Here is a 27132-nt window from a genome sequence, read left to right as displayed (position 1 = left end):
TCGTTCTAACTTCAAACTGTTCAGCCTATTCCGGAATCGCGGGCTTTCCCTTGAAAAAATTCAAAAATTCCCAGATTTCCAGGTTTTCCGGCACATTTTTCCCATTCAAAATGAATTGGCCATTTTTCAAACTTCCACCATTTCCACATTTTTAAACCGATTCAAACCATCCCACCTTCAACACATTCCACCATCCTGGAAATTTAAACAATCTTTTTTCCAAGTTCAAAAAAATTCCAGGATTTTCCAGGATTCATGGTTTTCCAAAGCCCTATTTCCACCCTTTTTTCTGGCGACTACTCCTTCCACATTTTTCAACGCATTTCAACCGTTCCACCGTCAAAACATTCCTCTTAATCAGGACAAAAAAAAAAGTTATTTTTGAACTTGAAAAATTCCCGGTTTTTCCGAAATTCCAGGAATACCATTTCTCAATCCAACATGTTACTACCTCAACATTTCTCGACCGATTTCAATTCCAAAATTAATCGTTTTAACTCATTCAGACCATTCAAGTTTTTTACCATTTTCCAAAAAATTCCAGCTTTTCCCGAAATCCCCAAATTGTTGGGGAAATTCCCATTGAAAAGAATGGGACATTTTTCAAAGTTCCACAACTGTCATGTCCTGAATGGATCTGTATCACTTTTACTGGAACTTAGCGACTTTGAGGAGGGTGGCAGGAACCCTGCCACACAAAAAACTACAAATGTGCTGACTTGCTTCATGGTATACGTCACTCCCCCTTCCCCCATTCGTTAAAAAGACGGAAGCCGATGTGAACGCTTACGTGCCGCCAGAAAACTAAAAGAAGAAGAAGAACGCCTATGTGCAATTACTGCTATCATGGCAAAAGGTATAAAAGCAAACAAAGAAACGAAAAGTTTGTCTGAGGAGACAAAAAAGAAAAACTGAGCCTATATATATGTCTTTTTATCCGGCTAGTTAGTTTACATTATTCACCCAAGGAACTTTAGTTATTAGAGAGTTCCGGCGTTGTTGTTGTTTCCCAATGAGGAGATGCTGCGCCGTTATTGATTTAAGTAAAATCTGAATGTCATTAAAACAGTTAGCTCCATCTTTTGACGCTTCTTCCACCCCCGTCTTTGCACGCTACACCGCTACAACAAAGATGACGGGGAGAAGATGCTGCCGAAGGTGAGCCACGTAAATAAGACCGCCCACAAAACGGTGCATTCTGAAGCGACTGTCAGAAAGCGGCGTGAAGATGATCTGTAAAACATAATCTATGCAACATTTTGACCAATGAACCACCATTACATGTTCTGTAGACCACAAAGAAATGTTTTACATTTAGAAAAAAAAAAATAATATGACTTCTTTAATGCGCCCTATAATCCGGTGCGCCTTATATATGAAAAAGATCGATAATAGACCATTCATCGGCAGTGCGCCTTATAATCCGGTGCGCCCTCTGGTGCGGAAAATACAGTATATAGTTGGCACACACTGTTTCGCACATGGTTTTTGGATCTTAATCGATCAGCGATGGTGCTTATCCTCTCAGAGGTGATATAGAAACTTAGCACTTTACACGAAGCCGGATAGGGTTCTCCAGGGTAAATCCCACCTAACCTTATCCGTGTCCACACACAACAATGCCACCGTTTAAGATGCCCGCCCTCCTCCGTCCGCCGGCGCAACGCGAACTAGTACGCATGCGCGGAAAATGTGTCACCTCCAGTGTTGCTTTGTGTGCAAGTTCTTAAATGTAACTTATCTGAACAATATCCAGTGTTGTGGTATTTCAATTAACTGGAATCCAGTGTGCTGTGGGGCCTTATTGTGGTGAATCACACCTGAGACATCATAAATTAATCAAATCTTTACTAGACACGTAAACAATGTGATAAAGAACATTTTACATCAATCAAACTAGGGATCTAGATATCTGGTCAGGACACTCCTCACTCTTTTGTCTTCACCTTCATTGTCCATTCCTTTTTGGTGACTTTATATACTCTGGACCTAGACGTTGCGTCCGCGACATACATGGCGGACAATAACTGATAGTGTGCGTTGCCAGTCCGAAAGCATTCGCCGTTTTCTTCCCTCGACGGCCAGGTAATACAAAGCACACGCTACCTTTTTTTATCACATCCACGGGAGCTTGCATTCTCGTTGTCTCTCCTTCGACAAATGGACAAAGTTTTTCGCTAAGTAAAAACACAGCTGACCTCGACATTGGAAAGTTCTCTTGCCGTCTGAGAAGTGTTGTATCCCAAATAGCTGCAATCGCTTTCTCTTAAGGTATTCATGTGTGATTTCCACAAGCGTCTGTACATGTAGAAGAAGGAGAAACACGGGCATGTCTGGATGACTCGCCTTCATATTTCCAGTGGTTAGCTCCGGTTGTTATAAAACCGCTTTATTATGAAGCTGGCTGTGACGCGTTCTTTCTGATGTCACTTCCTGTGTGGGTGTGGTCTTTCTGGCGTCACTTCCTCCCTGAACTCACTTTGTAAACGATCATTGAGTCCATACAGAGCTAAGTGCCGGAGATTCAAGAAATACACGGCTGACTTACCCGTGTAAAAAATTGTCCGAGGAGGGGGACCTTAAACGATGGTTTAGTGTGGCTGAAACAGGGCTTAGGCTAAATAATTATTAATTTAAGGGGTTAAACGACTTAGTGTAGACATGGTCTTAAAGGTTATGTGGACGTACTGGATCAGAAAAAACTATTTAAAGACTTAAAAGCCTCTGAATGATGGACGATAGGAACATTTTAGACCAGGAAGGTAGTTTGAGTCATATGCAGTGGTGCGGCTAATGACACAAAAAGAAAACTGTCTTCAACGTGTCCAAAGAGAATGAGTGTTTGTGTCTACACAAATGCATGCGTGTAACATGATGCCTGCACTCCTTACTTCCTGTTTACTTATTTAGCATCCATTGCATGTGTTTTTCTTTTTCTTTGGCTTTATTTGATTGAACATCGCCTGTACAGTTAGGCTTATATGATGGTGGCAGCTTGACACAAGAGCTCCATTAAATTTAATTACATTTCCTTGGGGAAGATGAGGTTCTGCACTTTTGTTACTTCCTGTTCTATACACCCCATGCCACCTTTTGGGATCAAAGTTGAAATAACTCTCTGACGAAAACGAATGGAACTTTTACCGTAACGACCCGTTGCGTCGTCTGTCAGCCAAAGCGTGTCCAAAACGAAGGTCAAAGGGTAGTGTGTAATGGCATATCCAGGTGAAGGAGGGTTTGCCTGCCGCCTAAATGAGAGAAGGAAAAAGGTTCAAACTCTTCTCTGTTAAGGATTGTGCTTCACGTCATCATCGCAGCCATGTTAGCTCATGAAGGCCACTCAGTAATATTATCCTCACTCTTGCCATTGAAAACACATGGAAAGCGTCCAGCGGTGAGTTCCTCTCACACAGCACTGTTACAGAACAACGTGTTCTCACAGGATGTTCTGTCGTATATTCACTCACCTCCTTCCTCCCATTTATGCACAGATGCCAGTCAACCACCCCCAAACCTCAAGCAGGGGCCCAGGCGTTCCCTGTGTGCATTTTTTTTATTTTTTTTTTTTAAGAGTACACTCTGTGCTGTGCCACCAGCTGGATAAGAACGTCTTTCAGGTTTTCAATGTTTTGGCCACAAGTGTCTGATTTTATTGCACTCAGATAAACACTCTCTGACTCATAAAAGCAGCTCTAATTCATGCACAATTTAGTAACCAATTACATTCTGGACCATTTTAAAGACATTTATCATTTTAGTGTGCTGCTCTGAACAGCAATGTTTTTTGGTTTTTTTTTCTTCAGTTTAGTTTCAGTTTATTTCGAACATGCATACAATACAATGTTATGCATCCCACACTTCCAGTCGTTTCATTACAGCACGTCCGAAAAGGAGTAGGAAGAAGCAGAGCTTATTTAATCCTACCCCTTTTCATACCATAACAATTTTATCCAATTTCCAGAACAGTGAACAGATAAATTAATAAATAAATAATGTACCATAGTAAACATACAAATATTAATTACATAAATAATCTTTGTCTAAAAAAAAACAAGGAAAAAAAAAAAGTGTTCAAGATGTTTATCATAATTCTTGTTCTGTGTACTTTGTGAACACTAGTAGTTTGAACAGTCTCTTAAACTGAATCATATCGGTGCTTCGTTTGAAATGTGTTTAGTTTGATTCTTTTGTTATAAACACTGTACACATCTCTGAATATCGTCGTTAGCACTGATGCTAGTGCTAACAGATCACTACAGTCTAGGGATGGGGTACAAAATTTGGTACTTTTATGGGCACTGACTGAATTCTGTCGGTACTACCGGGTATTGATTCATATAAAATCAAAATGTTGCCGTATTTCGATACTTTTGTTACGCCTGACGTCACGTCTGATTGCAGGCAAACAATCACTCAAGTGGACTCAGTCGGACTGCCCTCTAGGTACTGTTCCATTTCCCCATGCCAACAAAGTATGCCTAATAGAAAACACGTACAGTAAGGCTTCACTTTTCAAAATGTGCTAGCTCGATGGTAATTTACATTAGATTTGCCATAGCCATGCTACCGATTAGCATTATCAATTTAACATGACGATTTCAACAGCTCCAAATTTAGAAATGAAAACAAAACAACTATAGATGCACGTTACAATCAAACAGGAAGTGTGTAATAAATACAATACCCTTTTTTAGAGTGCAACCATGACTAGATTCAGCTTAATGGCAAAGACTACTCCCTGACTAGGCAACACACCACTGCCATCTCACGTCAATTGCAACTGCATGCGAAGTATGCTATAGAATACTTGCAAATGATACTCAGGAGTGTAAGAAATTAAGGTATAACAACTGGACAACATAGGTATGATTATCAACTCACTGGTAAATGCTAAATTCCATCCATCCATCCATCTTCTTCCGCTTAACCGAAGTCGGGTCGCGGGGGCAGCAGCCTAAGCAGGGAAGCCCAGACTTCCCTCTCCCCAGCCACTTCGTCCAGCTCCTCCTGGGGGATCCCGAGGCGTTCCCAGGCCAGCCGGGAGACATAGTCTTCCCAACGTGTCCTGGGTCTTCCCCGTGGCCTCCTACCGGTCGGACGTGCCCTAAACACCTCCCTAGGGAGGCGTTCGGGTGGCATCCTGACCAGATGCCCGAACCACCTCATCTGGCTCCTCTCGATGTGGAGGAGCAGCGGCTTTACTTTGAGCTCCCCCCGGATGGCAGAGATTCTCACCCTATCTCTAAATGTTAAATTAAAAAATATATTTGATAATTAAACAAATAAACATACAAATACATACAGTAGGGTGTGGGGACACCTAGAGGGAGTTGCAGGGTGTCCCCAGCTAAATGACAGATAGTTAATAGTAATGGTAATGAACCAAATGGGTCCATTTGTCCACTCTCAGTTACATTAATATTAATATTATACATGTTGGCCAATATGTAGAAACGCCAATAAGTTTAAAATTGATGATGATAATCACTGCTGGAGCCGTATCTTTTCAAATGGGGGTCCATGGAGCTAATGAGTGTTGATTTAAAGGCCTACTGAAATTAAATGGTTTTTTTTAAACGGGGATAGCAGATCCATTCTATGTGTCATACTTGATAATTTCGTGATATTGCCATATTTTTGCTGAAAGGATTTAGTAGAGAACATCGACGATAAAGTTTGCAACTTTTGGTCTCTGATAAAAAAAGCCTTGCCTGTACCGGAAGTAGCTTGACGTCACAGGTTGAAAGGCTCCTCACATTCCCCCATTGTTTACAATGCAGCCAGAGCAATTCGGACAGAGAAAGCGACGATTACCCCATTAATTTGAGCGAGGATGAAAGATTTGTGGATGAGGAACGTCAGAGTGAAGGACTAGAGTGCAGTGCAGGACGTATCTTTTTTCGCTCTGACCGTAACTTAGGTACAAGGGTTCATTGGATTCCACACTTTCTCCTTTTTCTATTGTGGATCACGGATTTGTATTTTAAACCACCTCGGATACTATATCCTCTTGAAAATGAGAGTCGAGAACGCAAAATGGACATTCACAGTGACTTTTATCTCCACGACAATACATCGGCGAAGCTCTTTAGCTACGGAGCTAACGTGATAGCATCGGGCTTAAATGCAGATAGAAACAAAATAAATAAACCCCTGACTGGAAGGATAGACAGAAAATCAACAATACTATTAAACCATGGACATGTAAATACACGGTTAATGCTTTCCAGCTTGGCGAAGCTTAACAATGCTGTTGCTAACGACGCCATTGAAGCTAACTTAGCAACGGGACCTCACATAGCTATGATAAAAACATTAGCTATCCACCTACGCCAGCCAGCCCTCATCTGCTCATCAACAACCGTGCTCACCTGCGTTCCAGCGATCGGTGGAGTGACGATCATAGATGCGGTCGGCGGCCCGGAGACGGATGAAGTCAAGGTGAGGTCGGCGGCTAGCGCGTCTGCTATCCATCTCAAAGTCCTCCTGGTTGTGTTGCTGTAGTCCGCCGCTAATACACCGATCCCACCTACAACTTTCTTCTTTGCAGTCTTCATTGTTATTTAAACAAATTGCAAAAGATTCACCAACACAGATGTCCAGAATACCGTGGAATTTTGAGATGAAAACAGAGCTTTTTTGTATTGGATTCAATGGTGTACCAATACTTTCGGTTCAACGATTGACGTCACGCGCATACGTCATCATACATAGACGTTTTCAACCGGAAGTTTAGCGGGAAATTTAAAATTGCACTTTATAAGTTAACCTGGCCGTATTGGCATGTGTTGCAATGTTAAGATTTCATCATTGATATATAAACTATCAGACTGCGTGGTCGGTAGTAGTGGGTTTCAGTAGGCCTTTAATATGTAGTGTTAATGTAGCAAGGTACTTTTGCCGTGTAGCTTGCTACAATTCTGGGTATAACGTCCCCTTTAGCTTAGCTACATTTAATCGAGAGTACCGAGCAACTTAGCTTGCTACATTTTCCAAGTAGCTTGCCCGTCACTGGTACTGTAAATTTCGAACATATGCTGATTATCGGAACAATACAGAGAGAAGTAGATGCAGATGTTATCGTTTAGCGACCACAATGAGATTTTTCGAGGCTAAAACAGTTTTGCATCTATATTTAGAACACTTGGAATTGACGTGCAAACTGGTACAGTTAGGCACAAATGGCTCCTCATTGTGAGGAGGCGATCAGCGCAAGGATATACGATGGGGAGAGAGAACCTCTGTCCTATGTGTGCATGTCAACATGTTTGGGCTGTCAGAAATAGAAAATATACATATTGTCTATTCAGCAATAACATTTTCTAATTTTTAAACTGCTAGATGACTACATGAAAATTCAACTGATTTGTTTTGGTGTATGGTATAGTTTTTTTTTTTTTATATGCCGTTAAGATTTTTTCATCGGAGATACACTATTTTGCCAAAAGTATTTGGCCACCCATCCAAATTATCAGAATCAGGTGTCCTAATCACTTGGCCCGACCACAAGTGTATGAAATCAAGCACTTAGGCATGGAGACTGTTTCTACAAACATTTGTGAAAGAATGGGCCGCTCTCAGGAGCTCAGTGATTTCCAGCGTGGAACTGTCATAGGATGCCACCTGTGCAACAAATTCTGTCGTGAAATTTCCTCGCTTCTAAATATTCCAAAGTCAACTGTCGGCTTTATTATAAGAAAATGGAAGAGTTTGGGAACAACAGCAACTCAGCCATGAAGTGGTAGGCCACGTAAACTGACAGAGAAGGGTCAGCGGATGCTGAGGCGCATAGTGCAAAGAGGTCAGCAACTTTCTGCACAGTCAATTGCTACAAAGCTCCAAACTTCATGTGACCTTTCAATTAGCCCACGTACAGTATGCAGAGAGCTTCATGGAATTGGTTTCCATGGCCAAACAGCTGCATCTAAGCCATACATCACCAAGTCCAATGCAAAATGTCGGATGCAGTGGTGTAAAGCACGTCGCCACTGGACTCTAGAGCAGTGGAGACGCGTTCTCTGGAGTGATGAATCACGCTTTTCCATCTGGCAATCTGATGAACGAGTCTGGGTTTGGAGGTTGCCAGGAGAACGGTACATTTCGGACTGCATTGTGAAATTTGGTGGAGGAGGAATTATGGTGTGGGATTGGTTTTCAGGAGTTGGGTTTGGCCCCTTAGTTCCAGTGAAAGGAACTAGGATACCAAAACATTTTGGACAATTCCATGCTCCCAACCTTGTGGGAACAGTTTGGAGCGGGCCCCTTCTTCTTCCAACATGACTGTGCACCAGTGCACAAAGCAAGGTCCATAAAGACATGGATGACAGAATCTGGTGTGGATGAACTTGACTGGTCTGCACCGAATCCTGACCTGAACCCGATAGAACACCTTTGGGATGATTTAGAACGGAGACTGAGAGCCAGCCCTTCTCGACCAACATCAGTGTGTGACCTCACCAATGCGCTTTTGGACGAATGGTTGAAAATTCCTACAAACACACTCCGCAACCTTGTGGAAAGCCTTCCCAGAAGAGTTGAAGCTGTAATAGCTGCAAAAGGTGGACCAAGATCATATTGAACCCTATGGGTTAGGAATGGGATGGCACTTCCAAGTTCATATGTGAGTCAAGGCAGGTGGCCAAATACTTTTGGCAATATAGTGTATATAAGGTACATCCCAGGGTTTCCCCCAGATTGTCAATATACCTGTGGCGGTGAGAGCATGGCAGTGTGATATGGTCAATATAACGGCATCATATCATTTGCAAATTGATGCTGATGCATATATTTTGTTTAAAAAGGCTAAAAAAAATTAAATACATACATTCAAAAACAAATCTGTGTTATTAATTACTATATTTTTTCTTATATCATTTCTATACTCTTCCCCAATCCTTCTAGTGTAATGTTATTTGTTAAAAATGGCTAGCAACAAATCCAACATTTTTTTTTGGTGTTATTGGAGACTGTACACGTGTTTAGAGATGACAGCGATGGATAGCGAGAGCTGCAGCGGGCCTGACGCCACACTTGCTTTGTGCTGCCGCTCCAGCTGTACTCTCCTTGAAAGAGCACCACTGTCCTCTTAATATTCGCACATTGCACGTTTTGTAGATTGCTGTCCGGGAGTATATCTTGTACATGTTTAAGTACATCCACATTGCAGACATGCTGCCTCCGCTCCACACAATCGCAAGCGTCTTGCTTACGTCTTCACAACATCCCGTTTCTGCAGTGCTGTTTCAATGATTAAAGGCTTTTTTCGGTGGCTGAATTTTCGGTGCATCATTAGTCAATAGTGCTCAAACTATAGGCTATATATATCAATTTATACAATATATTACCTAAATTTGTTCTTACGTAAAAGACCCTCGTTTTTAAGGTGTGCCGGCTTTTATTTTGCTGTGGCGCAGCGCTATGATCAATTACATGTAGAGGAAACCCCACATCTCTATGAAAAAACCCCTTGCAACATGCATTTTCTTTCTCGTGGATCATTCCGGATGCATCAAAAAAAAGGTATCTCCTACCCTACCATAACACCCCAGCGCCTCCTGGAGCACACCTTTGGCATGCCAAAAATAAAAAAGTGTGAAAAAATGTTGTATTGAGGAGGGCCTCAAAAATAACATTTTGCTTAGGGCCCCAATTTTGCCAGTGACGGCTCTGCTAATACTGCTTTTCCATTTATCAGTACCCGCTTTACTCACCTTATTGGGAACAAACGCGACGACAGACAACAATATTGGAGAAGAACGTGGCCATTCTTTTGAGAAAAGACAGAGGGAGAAAGAAAACAGACCACTACGGCAAAAAAGGGGACTATAGAGTACGAACACTGCTAAGGTACCGCAGCATTGTAAGCTAACGTTAGCATGTGTGTTCTTCTAGCCATGATGATACAAACTTAGAGGACTTGGGGTTCTTTGTGTATTAGCTTCTCGCAGCCCTCATTATTCATTTGTTTGGTAGTTGGTTTACAGAGTAAACAATTAAAAACTAAGGTTTTGGGCATTGTTTTCTTAAAGTGCATGAATGTGTCTAAATGTGGCCAAGGAGACCCATTTTTAAGTATGTTTCTATTTTTTTTTTTTGAGTCATCAGCTTAAAGCTTTTCTCATGGTCATGTGGTATGTGTGTGTGTGTCTGTTATAATCTTGCTTCCCTATTTTGCCCCTGATTGGCCAGTCCGTAATGTTTCGCCCTAACCTTAACCAATCGTGACTCATTATTCCTAAACCAACCAAACATCATGGATTTTCTCCGTATTTTTTTGTGCCTCCGTGGATTTGCCGTCCATTTTCCTTCTTTGTAGCTTGTAGCTTTGATGTAAGCTACCTCTTTACATGGGTGTGAAAATAGTTAAGCTACGGGAATTACTAGTGATTCAAAAAGTAGCGTAACTACCGCCACGCCACTAGAAAATGTAGTTAAGCTATTTGTAGCGAGCTACCGCCTAACACTGTACAGTACATGAAGTCAAACACACTAAATGGATTGCGCGAGCCATTTTTCTCATTTAAGCAGTGGTGTGCCGTCATGTCCTTTTCTGCTGGCCTAACATAAATCAAGATCATTCATTAATAACAGGTAATTTTATTTTTAATTGACTTTCCATAAATACACAAAAGTATAATAATAGGCTCCAGTGTTGCTCTTTTAAGTTAGAACGGAGGACATTCAATTAACAGACAGTTGCGATAGCCGATCAAATCACAAGTTGTTGACAGTATGTTGAACGTGACTGTGATTGGATACTCACTTGTCACTCCCAGGTATCCAATCACAAGTTGTGATTTACGAAAGCAGAAAGTGGCACCGGAGCCACACCCGGCCAGGGAAGAATTCAGTGGTACTCACTTTTTTTAACCAACAAAGTAGCTGAGCAAAATGTTGATTAGGTGGCAGATATCACGGTTTGCCTGCCACTTCCACTCTAATCGACCAACTACGAGTGGTATTGTGAGTTTAAATATATTTTTCCTCATTCAATATGTTTTTTACAGTTATTTTTGTACATGAGTGACAAATGTAGTTGATTCAATGCCCAGCAGTGCACAAGGGTGTTTTTGTATAGTATTTTACAAGCTGTGGTCATGTGGCGACATAAATTATGGTATTTATAAATGGTTGATTTATATAGGCTAGTAAGGTAAAGTTTTGTACCTGACAAGTTTCGGCTATCGTGACACCTCTGAGGAAGGCTGCAGAAGCAAGATAGCCGAAACTTGTCAGGTACAAAACTTTACCTTACTAGCCTATATAAATCAACCATTTATAAATACACATTAGTAGGCTAAATGAACCTCTTCAACATAAATTATGGTATTTTGAGAGGTATTTATTGAAGTCGGATCGGACTAAGTAGGACATCACTGCATTTAAGAGACGCAATCCTCAATGCACAAGCTTAGTAAATCAGCTTTGCGTGCGCTATTAAGTTTGTACATGTTTTAGTACATGCCAATCTTTAGTAGATCAGGACTATAATTTATAACAGCAATTGTTGCCCACAGACACACACTATGAAGACAACTTCTCGCCATTGTTCGCCCTGATGCATGCTGGTCCACCATTAATCGATAGGCTGTCCTCCTTTTTACTACAGCCAAGGTATCGTCAGCGTGTTTTAAGGTCTTATTATTTCATGTTAGAACTTTATGAGTTGGAAAACCATTGCCGTATATTTAGTCAGCTGGGAACACTCTTTGTTGCAGCCTTGTCACTCTTGCCAACATGCAGTAGATTGCTGTTAAATCTGGTGTACCTAAGCAGGACAATTCACTTTCCCGCTTTCTCTCTCAATGGAACACAAGGTCAGCTTGTTTCGACGCTGCCAAGCTTTGTGTGGGAGAGGCTCGTCTGATGGACTTTTTCCATCGGCCCTCACAGACTGTTGTCCAAGGCTACGGTGACCAAGACCCAGGCCTCCGCTGCGAGGACTCAGCGTTCTGCTGTGGCAGGGGGGAGGTCATTATCTCCCTCTCTTTCTCATTTCATTCTCCTCCCTGGGTGAGCATTTGCTGGTCAAGCACAGCCAAAAGGAAAGATGTAAAATAATTCCGTATTCATCCCAGCCAGGATCTGTTTGTTGACTCAACTGATAAGATCAATAGAGCTCAAACCCACGTGCGAGCGTTTTTTATCGCTACAAATCTAATGGAAGGAAAGCAGCTACCTGTTAGACATGATTAAGAGAGCATGGATCTGATTGGTTTGGCATGAGTTGTGCATGAGCCAAACAGTAGACACGTGATTGAAATTGTTGTTATGCCAAAGAAGGAAACACCTACAAGGCACAGACAAAAGTGAAACTACAGAAAACAAAATGACTAAAGATGAACCAACGGGAATCAGACTTTTTTTTTTAATTGTGGTTCAAGAGAACTTAAAAAACAACCACAATGACAACTTAACCTAAAGTTGGGTGACACAACATTTTGTTACATTTACTGCAGTTAGATTTACTCCAACTGTAATTCTCAAAGAGACTTCTTCGCCTGTCGACAGGTATTTTGGCTCCAGGTTTGATGGGTGCCCTTCTCCAGACTATATGTTCCAGCTCTTTCCACAGATGTTCAATTAGATTTAAATTGGAGCTCATCTACAAGCAATACAGAATAGTCCAATGTTTCGCCCTTAATCATACTTGAGTGTTTCTAACTGGTGTTTTGGGTAGTGGTGTCTTAGAATAGTCGATAACTCAACAATTTGGTTTGGAGGAGCCTGATTTAACTATCACCCTTGCAGTCAAATCGTCTTTTCGTATCTTTCTGACCATTTTCGGGTCCTAAATGTCTGTCAAAGTGTACTGACTAGTTGGAGTATCTACCCAGACCTTTTCTGTCCAGGTGAGATGCATGATTTCTGATCTACAATAAACTTACAGGGAGCAAGGAAGTGAGAAAGCAGCAGAGTACTCGATAATGTAAACATAGGGAGACACGGTAGTGATCACGGCGACGCTATAAATAGTTTGTCTGCTTTAGCGCTTATAAAAACAATATCACCTATACTTGGTTAATATTCAAGTCACAAAATGTAAATGGAGTATTGTTGGCGCGTCTTGAAAAGTTATTTATTGAATTTTATGGGCGAAAAACAGGAACTCTCATTGGCTCCGCTGTAAGCAGACTTTTATTTACGTTTATTTACGAGTTAGAATAAAATTCACTGTCCCTGTACCCACGTGTGGAACTATCAAAATAGTGCTTGCAAAACAGTGATGAGCGTTGATAAATCCCATTGCACGTGCTAAATAATTATATCTGCATCTTCTCTCAGTATTGTGGGAGTATTGAGTGACAAGTATCAATGCCAAACAAATTTCTCAGACGGCCGACCGATTTTTATTAAATATAATCAGTAATTGTGAAAAATAAACAATTTGAAAAACGTATGTTCCGTTAAAACGCTAATGGTAACATAAGCTAGCCGGTGGTGTCCTTGTTATATTTTTTTGATTTGAATATTTTAACTGTGAGCAGCACCTTTAGTTATCCATCCATCCATGTCCTACCGCTTGTCCCTTTTTTGGGGTTGCGGGGGGTGCTGGAGCCTATTTCAGCTGCATTTACTTTATTTGAACTTTTATTATTTTAGTGCACTTGGATTGTTTTGTGACTTGCTAGGTCATATACCGTGTCATAGTAGTTGTCATAAAAGCAGGGGCGCATTCAGGAATTCCAAGTTCCATGAACCCACCCACTTCTAGCCCCGCGTTTGAAAAAATTATGCAGAGACCTGCACTGGACAGGAATGAAATGAAAAATGTTGAATACATCTGAATATCTTTCTATTCATTAGCTCATCTGTTTTTGAAAAGTTTTAGCATCACTGTGGTCTGCCATTGTTGCTGATCGTGCCTGCACACTGTCACACACCGGTGAACGATGTCTTGTGTTGGGGTTTTTTTGTCTTGTGAATGTCATGTTTTAGTTTGAAGAGTAACTCTCCTCTCATTTTAGGTCACTTGCCCTTCCTTTTGTGTCATCAGTCTGACGTCATCCCTGATTGTTTCCACCTGTTCCCCATTACCCCCATGTGTCTTATAAGCCCACGCCTCCCTTTGTTCTGTGCCAGAAAGTCTCGTTGTGTCGTGCATTTCCAGCCTCATGTCCAAGCCTTGTCTCGTCTCGCTTCTGGGTATCCCGATCCTGAAATCCCTTGGTGGTATTTTGAGTTTCTTTTTCTCCTCCTAAGCAGAGTGAAATTTGGTTATATAGTTTTGCAGCCGAAGTGGTGAGTTTCAGTTTATTCTTACAGTTCTTCTGTTTCGTCTATTTTTTGAGTGACTTTTTGTTAACTATTTTTCTAGATCAGAAACAGTAAGAAGTTTTATAGCCCATTGTTTCCCCCTCCTTTTGGAGCGTTTTTTTGATATTGATAAATTTCATAGTTATATTCCGCGCTAAGAATAGTTAGCTATTTATATTTTTTTTGATGATTTTCGGTGGTTCCTTTTTTGTGGAACCATTTTGCCTAATTGTCAGATTATAGCCGATGTTGTATTGCCCTGACTCAGGAGGTGGAAAATATTATTCAAAATAAAAGCCTGCCGGATTGTTCCTACTCTGCATCTGAGTCCTATTTTTGACCAAGCCTGACACCCACTGTTTTTATAGATGCCATTATTTGGACATTTAAATCCATTCTCAAGCATAGTTGGTGCTAATTATTCCTCTGCCGCGTTATTATTATGCTGTGACCAGTGTAAGGCTTGAGAAAGTGGAATTGATAAGCCTGTGAAAGGTTGAATACAAAGAGACTTAAGTCCGAGTTTCCTAATGAAGCATCCCCCGCATACCCTCCATCTGTCTGCAGCACGGTGGCTTCGACTCTTCATTCAAATTTACTGTCACTTTTCTCTGTCAGCCAGGTTTTGGGTGGGGGCGGGGTCAAACCTACCAACAATAGATGCAGATCCATGTCCATTGTCCCGTTAAGACAAAAAAGATTCCTGCTGATACTGTGGCTCTCAGGAATTAAGTGTCACCAAGGGCAACCTGGTTCTTATTAATCAGGCAGTTGTTTGGTAGTGGTGGTCAAAAGAAGGGATGTAAAGGGGGTGTTTTTGGCAGGGGGGATGCTGCTGATGCAGCATTGCCGCCTGAGGTCGGAAAGAGGGAACATGATGGATCCAGCTGATCGTCCCGGTGAGGAAGTTTTGAGGGAAGGGAAGGAGGCCCATTAGTCAGGAGGCTGAGAGGTCTCTTTGTGGTCACGTCACTCAAATGAAATCAAGGTGGTGGCGGGGTAAAAAGAAAGGAGAAGGTCCCATTGTGAAAGACGCCGCAGCCACACAACTCACTTCTTTCTTCCCTGCAGGAGCAGAGCCCCATGGAGTTTAGGGGATAACCAGTAACCGCGACAGATAAACACTTAACTGACTCTCCTGACTTGTTTATATTAGACCCTTTTCTACTAAATGTTCAGGAACTATTCTTTCCTGAAACTAAAGGTTCCTCTAGAAGTTTGTGATGTTTGTTTCCACCACATTTCACAGTTCAGGGTAATTAATACAAATCAGGCTGATGACGTATGGCTAAGTGGTTTAGTATATTTCAACCACGTAAATAAACATACAATATTAGGTCATATTTGTTTTACTATTATGTTAGTAAATGAAATACAAATCAATCATATACTAGGGTTGTACGGTATACCAGTATTAGCACAGTACGGCGATACTAATGAATCATTTTCGGTACTATATCGTCTCTGAAACGTACCGGTTCCCCGCCCCCCTGCGCCCGCGTCGAAGTCACGTCGTGTCATTGCTGGTTTACGAGCAGAGGATCATGTTCGGTAGCACACAATCACAGAGTACTTACAGGCAGACACAGTGTGTAGACAGAAAAGGGAGAACAGACGCATTTTGGCTTAAAAACTAACGATAAAGGTGACGTTATAACACTGAAACACCCTCAGGAAGAGGTGCTTCAAGCCATGGCTAGCTAGCTAGCGACTAACGTCCATCCGCCGTCGGCAGTGTTTTAGCGACTTCTAAATCACTAGTCCTGGTCTCCATGGCGACAAATAAAGTATGTTTCTTACAAGTATCATCCCTGCAGGACGAGGAATAGCTAAACATGCTTCACTACACACCGGCAATCAAAATGTAAACAAACGCCATTGGTGGATCGACACCTAACATCCACTGTAATGATACCAAGTACAGTAGCGTATCTAGTCGATACTACTACGATTACGTCGATATTTGTTGGCATCACAACATCTTATTTCGTATTTTTTAAATGAATATTATGTTTATTAACTCAGGAAATATGTCCCTGAACACATGAGGACTTTGAATATGACCAATGTATGATCCTGTAACTACTTGGTATCGGATTGATACCCAAATTTGTGGTATCATCCAAAACTAATGTAAAGTATCAAACAACATAAGAATAAGTGATTATTACATTTTAACAGAAGTATAGATAGAACATGTTAAAAGAGAAAGTAAGCAGATATTAACAGTAAATAAACAAGTAAATTAATAATTCATTTTCTACCATTTGTCCTTAAAGGCCTACTGAAATGAATTTTTTTTATTTAAACGGGGATAGCAGATCTATTCTATGTGTCATACTTGATCATTTCGCGATATTGCCATATTTTTGCTGAAAGGATTTAGTATAGAACAACGACGATAAAGATCGCAACTTTTGGTATCTGATAAAAAAAAGGCTTGCCCCTACCGGAAGTAGCGTGACGTAGTCAATTGAACATATACGCAAAGTTCCCTATTGTTTACAATGATGGCCGCATGAAGTGAGAGAGATTCGGACCGAGAAAGCTACAATTTCCCCATTAATTTGAGCGAGGATGAAAGATTTGTGCATGAGTAAAGTGCAAGTGAAGGACTAGTGGGGAGTTGAAGCTATTCAGATAGGGAAGATGCTGTGAGAGCCGGGGGTGACCTGATATTCAGCTGGGAATGACTACAACAGTAAATAAACACAAGACATATATATACTCTATTAGCCACAACACAACCAGGCTTATATTTAATATGCCACAAATTAATCCTGCATAAAAACACCTACGTGTTTGTTATGCTAGCTCCTAGCTCCTCTGCTAGCTCCATAGAACGCGCCAATACAATTCAAACACCTGATCAACACACACAATCACTCAGCCCAAAAGACCGTTCACCTAACCCAAGGTTCATAAAGCTTATATATTTTTAAAAAGTTACGTACGTGACGCGCACATACGGTCAAGCTATCAAATGTTTAGCAGCCAAGGCTGCATACTCACGGTACCTGACATTCAGCTGGGAATGACTACAACAGTAAATAAACACAAGACATATATATACTCTATTAGCCACAACACAACCAGGCTTATATTTAATATGCCACAAATTAATCCTGCATAAAAACACCTACGTGTTTGTTATGCTAGCTCCTAGCTCCTCTGCTAGCTCCTAGCTCCATAGAACACGCCAATACAATTCAAACACCTGATCAACACACACAATCACTCAGCCCAAAAGACCGTTCACCTAACCCAATGTTCATAAAGCTTATATATTTTTAAAAAGTTACGTACGTGACGCGCACATACGGTCAAGCTATCAAATGTTTAGCAGCCAAGGCTGCATACTCACGGTACCTGGTATTCAGCTGGGAATGACTAAAACAGTAAATAAACACAAGACATATATTTACTCTATTAGCCACAACACAACCAGGCTTATATTTAATATGACACAAATTAATCCTGCATAAAAACACCTACGTCTTTGTTATGCTAACTCCTAGCTCCTATGCTAGCCCCTAGCTCCATAGAACACGCCAATACAATTCAAACACCTGATCAACACACACAATCACTCAGCCCAAAAGACCGTTCACCTAACCCAAGGTTCATAAAGCTTATATATTTTAAAAAAGTTACGTACATACGCAAAAAAAAAGTTGCGCACATACGGTCAAGCGATCAAATGTTTAGAAGCCAAAGCTGCATACTCACGGTAGCACGTCTGCGTCTTTGTCATCCAAATCAAAGTAATCCTGGTAAGAGTCTGTGTTGTCCCAGTTCTCTACAGGCGTCTGTGTATCGAAGTCAAAAGTCCTCCTGGTTAGAGTCTCTGTTATCCGAGTTCTTCCATCTTGACTGCATCTTTCGGGAATGTAAACAAAGACGCGCCGGCTGTGTACTGTTGTTGCTGACTTCGTTCGAAAAATACGTCCGTTTCGCACCGACAACTTTCTTCTTTGCTTGCTCAGCTTCTTTCTCCATAATGCAATGAACATAATTGCAACAGATTCACGAACACAGATGTCCAGAATACTGTGGAATTATGAAATGAAAACAGAGCTTTTTCGTATTGGCTTCAATGTGGAAGGCATACCCGTGTTCGCCGGCCTACGTCACGCGCATACGTCATCCTCAGAGGCGTTTCGAACCGGAAGTTTAGCGGCAAATTTAAAATGTCACTTTATAAGTTAACCCGGCCGTATTGGCATGTGTTATAATGTTAAGATTTCATCATTGATATATAAACTATCAGACTGCGTGGTCGGTAGTAGTGGGTTTCAGTAGGCCTTTAATAATGTTGACAAAATAATAGAATGATAAATGACACAATATGTTACTGCATACGTCAGCAGACTAATTAGGAGCCTTTGTTTATTTACTTACTACTAAAAGACATGTTGTCTTGTATGTTCACTATTTTATTTAGGGACTTAACTGCAATAAGAAACATACGTTTAATGTACCCTAAGATTTTTTTGTTAAAATAAAGCCTATAATGAAATTTTTTTGCGGTCCCCTTTATTTCGAAAAATACCGAAAAGTATCAAAATAATTTTAGTACCGGTACCAAAATATTGGTATCGTTACAACACTATCATATACAAAACAATATGATTTAAAAAACAAAGTGTATTAAACTCTACTTAAAAAGTCAGGTTTTTGTCCTCCGTGTCCAACAGTCAAAAATGTGTGCCATCAGTAAATGATGAATTCCTGAGGGTCAGGCGAGTCCTTATGGTCCATTTCAGATGTTATTAACAATATATTAATAATAGATGTCAATGTTTATGCCACGGACACGAAACGAACACATCGGATTTAGCATTAGTTTGTTAGCATTAGCATTCTGTTCACTCGGGTTGAGGCTAATAACTACACAAATGGAGTGTCACTGACTACTGCAGCTGAGGTCGCCACTTCAAGTTAGGCTGAATACTTTATATTCTAATGTAAATATGTTTAAAAGAGTCTGTCCAATTCGCGTACCAAAATTAGGTTTGTAAAAAAAAAAAATAAACAGAATTAACAGCGGTTGATTTAGATAGGCTAGTAAGGTAAAGTTTTGTACCTGACAAGTTTCGGCTATCTTGTCAGGTACAAAACTTTACCTTACTAGCCTATATAAATCAACCGTTTATAAATACACATTAGTAGGCTAAATGAACCTCTTCAACAGCATTAACAGTGTATAGTTTAAACAGTACGGCTTAGTAAAAACACTGCAAGATAGTTCCACTGATCAGCATTCGTCAGCACAAAGATGCCACACAAAAGTTCCTACAAGTCGAAAGTTCCTTTTGCTCTTCTTTTTCTCCGTTGTCAAGTTTGTTGTAATAGGAATATACAAGAAATGGAAAATGAACAAGTCATCCTCGTAATGGCGGTCGTGTGTTCGAAAAATCATTTTTAGGAACATCCCCAACTGTGTTCAACCAATTAGATGTTGACAACACAGCCCGCCCCCTCGAAAGTTCCAGGAACCTTCCAAAAATGCCACCTCGCTGGCAAGAACTAATAATAGTTCCTAAAGAACTAAACTACCCGGGTTGTTTTTGGTGGAAACTTTTGGGTGAACTTTTATTATCCAGGTAAATGCAGTGTTTCCCACACATTAATTTATTTGTGGCGGCCCGCCACGAAAGAATTACGTCCGCCACAAATAAAAAAAAAAAAATATTTTTTTTTTAATTTTTTTTTTGTCCTGTCCAGCTTCTCAGGCAAATCATATAGTTGATGTAGATGCCCATATAGGCTGTTCAGATTTACTTTACAAAAGAGAAGTGTAGGATACTTTTCTTGTTGCCTTATTTGTATTTGACCACTACTGTTTTCTGTTTATTTGTTACTGACTGTGGGAGGACACCTCTGCCTCTGTTTCACTTTATGTTGCTGGTAAATAATATGGTTGTAGTAGTAGGCTAAAGTTAAATTATTTAGTATGCACTAATTAAAGGGGCAGAGCTTTAAGAGACATTTTAGCTTTTATATTTTATAAGATATATTTTTTGTAAGAACCACAATTAATAAATATATTTCAGTGAATAGGTATCTTGGCAGTTTATGGGAAACACTGAAATGGGAAAGTTCCTGCGGGGGAAAAGGGCCTAATATGAAAGGTGGCATTTATCATTTATAAGTGCGGATTAGAGTCAGATGTAGTGGACTTGAGGTGTTACTCACATATAAAATGAATCCGCCCTTTATTTCCTATGTGTTGACGTCTTTTCCGAGCAAGTCAACTGAAAGTCTTCCTAGGTTAGTCATCAGTTGACCTAAAATGTTACTAAAAATATCAATTAAACCAAAGCCATAACTGGTCTTTTTGGTTAATACTAAAAATGAGGTCTGGTCCAATTTTTGATGGATTCATTACTTGACCCACTGTGTCCATCCATCCATCCGTTTCCAACCGCTTGTCCCTTTCGGGGTCGCGGGGGTGCTGGAGCCTATCCCAGCTGTATTCGGGTGGAAGGCGGGGTACACCCTGGACAAGTCGCCACCTCATCGCAGGCCCATTGTATCAAATCTTGTCTATTAAGTGTACCTAAAGCAGTTACTTAGTCCTTTCTGCATGCATTTTAGTAGTTATTGACAGGAACTAAACCCTAATGTACTTCTCTGCAAAAAGAACCAACAGAATGTTTTTTCTCCATCCACAGGAAGTGGCTTAAACCATCCATTAGTATCACTTTCTCTAACCGAGCTCATCTTTTATTGTGAGGAGTGTTGCTGTTGCTCCTAAAATTGGAACCTGACCCCTGCGTGAGCTCCCTCTGTCATCTGATAAGGGCCAATGTTTTGATAGTCTTGGCACACTCGATGTGATCCATGGCTCTCCTTTTTACACCCTCTAACAAATACCAGTGTCCAAACAACAACACTTTATGGCCTGGGACAAGGCCCGGTCAAGCGTCATCACAAAGCTAGCATTCGGTCTTAGTAAAAACTTGCATCACTGCTAAAAAAAAAACAAGATTTACAAGCAGTCACTTCAGGAATTTGCTGTGTCAAGAGCGTGTGCACAAATTCAATCAATCGCCGCGGCTTCGCAACTTTGTCAAATGTCCGAAACTTCCCTGCACATTTTGGACAATCAGCGTCATTTTTGCCATTCCAGTTTGAGTGGCGCTCAAACGTGCACGTCAACTGTCTAATCATAACTTGTGTTTGTTTATTGTGTAAACAAAGCAAACTATCAACACTTTATTCCTCCAATGGCAATTGTTGTCCTCTCCCGCAGGTCAGACCTACTTCCTGTTCCTGTCTGCAGCACTAAGCTTTCTGGGTAACGTAGTATACAAACATTTACTGGTAACACTTTAGTATGGGGAACACATATTCACCATTAATTAGTTGCTTATTAACATGCAAATTAGTAACATATTGGCTCTTAATTAGTCATTATTAAGTACTTACTAATGCCTTATTCTGCATGGCCTTATTATACAACCAGTAAGCCTTTAGGGACGGCGTGGCGAAGTTGGTAGAGTGGCTGTGCCAGCAATCGGAGTGTTGCTGGTTACTGGGGTTCAATTCCCACCTTCTACCTTCCTAGTCACGTCCGTTGTGTCCTTGGGCAAGACACTTCACCCTTTGCCTCTGATGGCTGCTGGTTAGCGCCTTGCATGGCAGCTCCCGCCATCAGTGTGTGAATGTGTGTGTGAATGGGTAAATGTGGAAATACTGTCAAAGCGCTTTGAGTACCTTGAAGGTAGAAAAGTGCTATACAAGTACAACCCATTTATCATTTATTCGCTCAATAACCTCAGAATTATTGCTTATTAGTAACCCTAACTCTAACCCTTATATGTTCCCCTAGTGTCCAAATAACTCTAAATTAAGTCTTTGTTACTTTAATAAGCAACTAATTAATGGTGAATATGTTCCCCATACTGAAGTGTTACCCATTTACTTCCTAGTTTACATGTATTTATATATTTATTTAACCTTTATATATCCAGGGTGAGGCAATTAAGAGCAGGTTCTCATTTGCAATGGTGACTTAGCAAAGAGGCGGTATTTACATGACGGATATGTTGAAGTGTTATGACAATCTCTCATCTTCTCTCACTTACCAACAAAAAATAGAGTTATAGATCATGCTCGACAGTTCACAAATGCTCTTAAAGGCCTACTGAAATGAAATGTTTTTATTTAAACGGGGATAGCAGATCTATTCTATGTGTCATACTTGATCATTTCGCGATATTGCCATATTTTTGCTGAAAGGATTTAGTATAGAACAACGACGATAAAGATCGCAACTTTTGGTATCTGATAAAAAAAGGCTTGCCCCTACCGGAAGTAGCGTGACGTAGTCAATTGAACATATACGCAAAGTTCCCTATTGTTTACAATGATGGCCGCATGAATTGAGAGAGATTCGGACCGAGAAAGCGACGATTTCCCCATTAATTTGAGCGAGGATGAAATATTTTGAAATGAGGAAAGTGCAAGTGAAGGACTAGTGGGGAGTGGAAGATGCTGTGAGAGCCGGGGGTGACCTGATATTCAGCTGGAAATGAATACAACAGTAAATAAACACAAGACATATATATACTCTATTAGCCACAACACAACCAGGCTTATATTTAATATGCCACAAATTAATCCCGCATAAAAACACCTAGGTGTTTGTTACGCTAGCTCCTAGCTCCTAGCTACTAGCTACTAGCTAGTTATAGCTCGAGCGGGTAATATGGACGGGATCCCGTATATATAACCCGCCAATACAATTGAAACACCTGCATAACACACTCACTCAGCCCAAACAACCGTTCACCTAACCCAAGGTTCATAAAGCTTATATATTTAATCAAAGTTATGTACATGACACGCACGTACGGGCAAGCAATCAAATGTTTGGAAGCGCGCGGGTGGGACCTGATATTCAGCTGGGAATGACTACAACAATAAATAAACACAAGACATATATATACTCTATTAGCCACAACACAACCAGGCTTATATTTAATATGCCACAAATTAATCCTAATGCTAGCTCCTAGCTACTAGCTTGAGCTAGTTTTAGCAAGCGATCAAATGTTTGGAAGCGCAGCTGTGTACTCACGTTATCGCAACTGTGTATCCAAATCAAAGTCCTCCTGGTAAGAGTCTCTGTTGTCCGAGTTCTTCCATCTTGACTGCATCTTTCGGGAATGTAAACAAAGAAGCGCCGGCTGTGTACGTGTTGTTGCTGACTTCCCTCGCAAAATAGACACTTCGCACCGACAACTTTCTTCTTTGCTTGCTCAGCTTCTTTCTCCATAATGCAATGAACAAATTGCAACAGATTCACCAACACAGATATCCAGAATACTGTGGAATAATGAGATGAAAACAGAGCTATTTCGTATTGACTTCAATGGTGTCCGAATACTTCCGTTTCAATGATTGACGTCACGCGCATACGTCAACCCTCAGAGGCGTTTCGAACCGGAAGTTTAGCGGGAAATTTAAAATTGCACTTTATAAGTTAACCCGGCCGTATTGGCATGTGTTGCAATGTTAAGATTTCATCATTGATATATAAACTATCAGACTGCTTGGTCGGTAGTAGTGGCTTTCAGTAGGCCTTTAATGTGCAGGGGTAAATGTGTTAAAACATGAATGAATGTTTAATATCGACAAACACTTTTCAAGCGTAAAACATACATGGAGAATTTCTAGAACTTGTGGACAGAGCATCACAAGTTGCAGGTGTTTCTGTAAGTATAATTCATTATTACTATTATTAGTTCTAATTAATTAAACAGTACAGTGAATTGACACTGTTTTTACTACTACATACTCTTATGTCTGTGTGATAAAAAAAAACTGAGTAAAACATCAATACAGTATTTATTTTCTACGGAGCCCCTAAAGCAGACCTGGGCAAGTTAAGGCCCGGGGGCCACATGCGGCCCATAGAGCTTTTCAATCTGGCCCGCCGGACATTCCCAAATAATTTTTTTAGATCTTTAAGATGGAAAGTATAGCTGCCATTATGATGTGCAGTGATGTTTTCTAATGACCGTAAGTCTTCAACTATACAAAGTATTTCAATGGTTGGAATCAGCGCTTATGGATGATTTATCAGTTACTATGGTAATCTAATTAGTTACTATGGTCATCTAATTAGTTACTATGGTAATCTACGTCACAACAGCTCAGATGAGGCACCAAGCAGTGTGGGCGGGAAGCGTTTCCACAGACGCGGAAGGAGATTTTCACAACAAAGTTCTAAAGCTTAGTGATGTATAGAATAGAATAGAATACAAAGTACTTTATTGATCCCTGGGGGAAATTCAGCAAATATCAGATGTATCAGATTGTAGGTGGGTTTATTTTGTTCATATTTCACTGTTTTGTTGCGTTTCACTTGATTGTAAAATATGTCGATCGAAAGGAGGTGTGACGTTCATATTTTGTCAATATTCAGTGTTTTATCGTTCACAGAAAAATGTAAAATTCCATTACGTTTTTTAAGGCGGTCTGTCATAACGTTTTTAGCATTCAATCAAGACATTATTGTGAGGTTTTGTATTAGTGTTCCTAAAAATAGATATACTGGCCCCAGACACATTTTCTTCTCTAAATGTGACCCCCTACTCAATAATTGCCCAGGCCTGCCTTAAAGGGACATGGAGGGAAAACAATGTTTTGCGAGATCTCGCAATACTTTTTGCGAGATCTCGCAAAAGGTTTTTTTCATATGTCAGTGAACCGGAAGTAAAACAGACACAGCGATGGTGATCCGGAAGTGAAACAGACAAAGTGATGGAGGAGCCTACCCATCATCCGTGGGAGAAGTTTATTGATTTCTATTTTAGTATTGGCCTAACATATGAAGACATCAAATCGTATTCTGGTCCCACAACAGAGCACAGATGATGGGTAGGCTCCCGCATGCTCCCGCTCCTCCATCGCTGTGTCTGTTTCACTTCTGGTTCACCATCGCTGTGTCTGTTTTACTTCAAACATCCATGTCCCTTTAGGGGCTCCGTACTTTTCAATTTTTTGTTGAAATCATGGGGTTTTTGATAATAGGGTTACAAGGAATGCTTAAAACGTTGATAACTTCATAAGCACAAGTTGATTCGATATTATCGAAAAAAAGGTGCCTCAAAACATGGCAGCTTTTGCCGCAAATTTCTGAAAAAGCTTCTGCGAATTTCGGCATTTTAGGCTGCAAATCCTTTCAAAAAAGCCGGCGAAATCCTGCTGGAAACTGTGCACAATTAATTTGGTAGGTGTTAGTGTATCTAACATAACCTATGTGAAAATGCTCTCATTGACTTTTCGCTCTCCACTAACACCATCTTGCCCTTTACCATTGACCGCTGATTGACCACGGCACCTGACAGCTTTACTGTATGAAATAGAACTCAGTTAAATATGGCCGCACTGAATAAGTCCATAAAGGCATTAGGGTCCTGTGTCTCTGTCTCTGTTGTCCGGAGCGAGCTGAACTGGCGTTCAACCCGTCAGTGTTGTAAAATGCAGATTGGGTTCACTGACAGGGCTTCCATTTTATTGCACAGTCATGAACAGCGTTGTAAAGTGTAGCACCACCCGAGCCTCACTGTCAGCCACCTAGGACTCTCTGGCCTCTCGCCGGTTAGATGAAATGTGACTTAAACCACTAACACGATACAGTACATTTTTAAGCAACACATTTTTTTTTACTAACATCCGGTTATAAATAGTTACCATAAGGTTGTTTTCTTGGTTAAGAGGTGTCCAAACATTTTCCACTGAAGGCTACTCAATGAAAAATCAAAGGATGTGGGGGCTATTTTGATATTTTTCATTTTTAAAACCAGTACAATATATACAGTACAGGCCAAAAGTTTGGACACACCTTCTCATTCACAAGTAATGGTCCCAACCCCATTGATAAAGCAAGAACTTCCACTAATCAACCCTTATAAGGCACACCTGTGCAGTGAAAACCATTTCAGGCGACTACCTCTTGAAGCTCATTGAGAGAATGCCAAGAGTGTGCAAAGCCGTAATCAGAGCAAAGGGTGGCTATTTTGAAGAAACTAGAATATGAAACTTGTTTTCAGTTATTTCACCTTTTTTGTTAAGTACATAACTCCACATGTGTTCATTCATAGTTTTGATGCCTTCAGTGACAATCTACAATGTAAATAGTCATGAAAATAAAGAAAACCCATTGAATGAGAAGGTGTGTCCAAACTTTTGGCCTGTACTGTACATTTTTAAAGAAAAAAACAGCCTCATGTCAGATTTATGTTGTTGGTGTCAACTTTTTCTTGTTACATTACACATTTTTTTTAGGTATAGTATTTTTAGAATGTGCTGTAGGTCATTAAAAAATTAACTGCTGGCACTTTGGACATTCCTATCTTAGACTGAATATATTAGTTATATATGAAAAACATTGTTTAATATAGGTCTTAATAATTAAGTATTCTATCAATACTAGTTTGTTCCGTTAATGGAGTAATCAGATAAAACACAATGCGTTTATTTGAAGAAAAATACTTGAAACAAACAAAATTGTTTTCTGCTTGCCATAACCTTCATTATCTTATTTCTAGTAAATGCACATGGGAAAAAAACGAAATCTTGCAAAAGTATTGCGAGATCTCGCAAAACATCCATGTCCCTTTAGGGGCTCCGTACTTTTCTGTTACATGAAGTCGACGGCGTGCTGCGTCTTTTTTTAAGTGGCTTTATTCGGCCTTACGTCAGTTGGCCTCGGCCGTTAAGCGGCGCCGACTCCTCTCTGTGGCTCACATTCAGTTTAAGGTTAAAAGCCGCGCCCTTAAACTCATCCGGGGCCAGAGTGTGTGGCAAGGTCGCCTTTCCGATCAGGCCACGTTAACACAAAAGGCCGCTTGTTCCTAT

General features: G+C 40.5%; 1 protein-coding gene and 1 long non-coding RNA gene across 6 annotated transcripts in view; one reads left to right on the top strand and one right to left on the bottom strand.

Moving 5' to 3' along the window:
* LOC133630739 (uncharacterized) overlaps positions 1-27132 on the bottom strand; it is a 123511-nt gene that overhangs the window by 22533 nt on the left and 73846 nt on the right. For all 5 annotated transcript variants that reach the window (XR_009821325.1, XR_009821327.1, XR_009821326.1 and 2 more), the window contains one exon: positions 3145-3248. This is a non-coding gene — a long non-coding RNA (uncharacterized LOC133630739). The remainder of the gene's footprint in view (positions 1-3144; positions 3249-27132) is intronic.
* Positions 1-27132, top strand: part of greb1l (GREB1 like retinoic acid receptor coactivator) — a 133750-nt gene that overhangs the window by 32941 nt on the left and 73677 nt on the right. The window lies entirely within an intron of this gene.

The sequence above is a fragment of the Entelurus aequoreus genome, linkage group LG16 (assembly GCF_033978785.1).
Source record: "Entelurus aequoreus isolate RoL-2023_Sb linkage group LG16, RoL_Eaeq_v1.1, whole genome shotgun sequence".
NCBI classification, from domain to species: Eukaryota; Metazoa; Chordata; class Actinopteri; order Syngnathiformes; family Syngnathidae; genus Entelurus; species Entelurus aequoreus.
Note: the sequence above shows the minus strand (reverse complement) of the source record. Positions and strands in the feature narration are given on the sequence as shown.